Source organism: Oryx dammah, unplaced genomic scaffold (genome assembly GCF_014754425.2).
Source record: "Oryx dammah isolate SB20612 unplaced genomic scaffold, SCBI_Odam_1.1 HiC_scaffold_17, whole genome shotgun sequence".
In the NCBI taxonomy this organism is placed as follows: Eukaryota; Metazoa; Chordata; class Mammalia; order Artiodactyla; family Bovidae; genus Oryx; species Oryx dammah.
In genome coordinates this window covers 72,600,962-72,603,662 of record NW_024070201.1, presented here as the reverse complement: position 1 = coordinate 72,603,662, position 2,701 = coordinate 72,600,962, and the positions used below count along the sequence as shown (strand labels likewise).

At 53.8% G+C, this 2,701-nt stretch overlaps 1 non-coding gene across 1 annotated transcript; it reads left to right on the top strand.

The window, feature by feature from the left end:
- The first annotated feature begins 543 nt into the window (after positions 1-543).
- On the top strand, positions 544-616 carry TRNAE-UUC. The gene has a single exon. It is a non-coding gene; the product is annotated as a tRNA-Glu (tRNA).
- The last annotated feature ends 2,085 nt before the right edge of the window (positions 617-2,701 follow it).

Here is a 2,701-nt window from a genome sequence, read left to right as displayed (position 1 = left end):
TCGGGCTGTTGGGTACTGCTGCATATAGGCTGTGCAACGCAACATTCCCGGTGCAATAGGGTAGGGTTAATATCTGGCGCTTCTGCTCTACACTATTATTTATTAGTAACTATTCTCAATCCCTCTATCAATCTCCCCACCTCTCTCTCTCTCTTATGTAATATGTACAGAATAAGGTGCTAGGAATACAATGGTTAGTGAAACAAATCAAGTTTCTATTGGCAAGGAGGGTATATTTATTGGAGGCAGATAAAAGAAACAGATACATTCAAAAATGGAAAGGTAATCTTAGATGGTGACACCTGCTGTAAGGGTAGAGAACAGATGAACCAGTTGGGTGATAGGGGTCAACTGTGATATGTGACTGAGTAGGCTCTCTGAGATGACCTTTCAGTTGACACCAGGGTTGAAAGAGAGAAAGAGAGGCTGCCATGGGAAGGCCTTATGGGAAGAGCATTCCAGGTAGAGGGAACAGCATGTACCAAGGGCCCAAAGCAGAAATAAGTTCAGTGGATACAAGAACTGGGAAGGTGGTTGGGGAATTCCCTGGTGGTCCAGTGGTTAGGACTTGGCACTTTCACTGCTGAGGGCCCGAGTTCAATCCCTGGTCAGGGAGCTAAGATCTTGCAAGCTGCACTGTGCTGCCAAAAAGAAAGACAGAACTAGGAAGGTGAACACCGTGTGGCTGGTGCAAGGGGATGAGAGGAGGAGGGCAGAGAATGGAGGGCCAAGATGTTACAGTGATAAGTCTGGATTTTACCCGAAGCAGCAGGGGGAACCATGTTTCATCTTCTCCAATCAACTTTTTCAAAGCTCTCTTGGACTGCTGAGTGGCTGGCAAGTTGGAGAAGGCAAAGCCACGCACTGGAGGACGACAGACAGCAACTGAGGAGAGAGATGACAGTGACTCGGGTTACAGCTGGGGAGACAGGGTAGGTGCTGGTAGCTGCGGTGAGGCAACATAGAGATGGGCACTCTCAGTGCTCTGAGTAATTAACACCACCAGCCACAATAAGGCAGCTCATGAGCACAAAGCACTTTCCCGGCCCCTTTTCTCACCTTGGCAGGGACAGGGCCCTCGCAATAGGCCCATTTTCAGCTGTGTAGACTGAGGCTCAGAGAAATGAAAAGTCCTGCTCTTCAAATCCTAATGGCCTGGAGGGGACTCCCAGGAACTCTCTGCCTGCCCCAGGACCCCACTGATGCCTCCTCTCCCACAGCCCTGCCTGCGGCCAGTGTCCCTCCCACCTCTGGAGTGCAGCAGCAGCCAGGCAGAGTGGGCTACTGTTTACCGCCTTGGGCTGAAAATATAGTTTAGCAATTGGCAAAACACAAGGCGCAGCAGCTCAACACGCTTAGATTGGCAAATGCACACTGTGCCCTTCTCTTAATACAAGGATATAAAACAATAATTTATTCTTACTCAGAAACCAGAACACTTCCTTCTGCCAAAGTCTTCCTGCAGCCCCTTCCTTCAGCCACACCCCAACAGAGGGGCTCCCAGAATGCCCCCGGGGTTGGGGGAGTGGGCAAATCTTGGGAGCTAGAGTGGAGGGACACACACATTATTGAGCACCTGCTGTATGCTGGGCCTTCAGTATTTCTCATCTAATTGCCAAAATAATCCTGTAAAAGGGAGATTAGAAACACAGGAGTCATCGAGACTAGGGTTTGAAGCCAGGCTGTGTCCCTTACCAGCTGGTGATTTGGGGGAGTTTACTTATCTGTGTGGGCTTCCCAGGCGGCACTAATGGTAAAGAACCTGCCTGCCAATGCAGGAGAGCTGTTCGATCCCTGGGTCAGGAAGATCCCCTGGAGGAGGGCTTGACAGCCCCGTACAGTATTCTTACCTGGAAAATCCCATGGACAGAGGAGCCTGGCAGGCAGGTGCAGTTACCAGGTGCTGCCAGGGCTGGAAGAGGCAGCCTTGAAGGCTTCCTGGTACATGTGTGATGGAGGGAGCAGGGGGAAGGTGCTGGGAAGGAACCCTCAGGAATGAGACTGCCAGGTGGGTGGAAGAAGGGTACTCCTGGAGGAAGGCCCAGCCAGGAGGGCTGGAGGGCTGAAGCACTGGAGTGTTTGGGGGTCTGGCAGGGTGGCTTCTCAGGATCTGGGCTGGCGGGGAGCGTGGGGGCCCGGCCGGTGTGCTCATCCCCACTCACCCAAACAGGCAACAGCGCGGCCTTGGCACCATCTGCTCAGTGAACACCAGCGCTTCCCAAGCCAAACCCCTTCCCCAGACCCTAACGGGGAGATCCACACTGTCTCCAGGATCCTGGTGCTCGGACCCTAAATGAGGAAACAGAGGTGACAACTGATCCACGGTGGTTATAAAGACCTCTTGCAGGGTACCAGGGGAAAACCGTGGGTTTGGGAGTTGACAGACTGGCGGGCTGGAATTTCTGGGGCGCGAAGCCGGCCCTCTCTGGGACTCAGATTCCCATCCGTAAAATGGGCCATGTCACAGACGGTTGATGGGTAAGGCACGGGTTTTGCATCCACAGGTTGCGCAGCGTGTCATCTTTTCTCTCTCTACCTGACTCCAGTGAGGATTGGACAAAGCGGCAGCGGCGGTGAGTGGGGGGACGGGAGACCCTGGTTCAGCCTGCCGGGGTGGTGGGGGGGGAGCAGGGAGACTGGGGATTTGCTTCTGGGGGCCCCCACCGCAGGAGCGGCAGCCTGCACCCAGCCACGCAGGGGT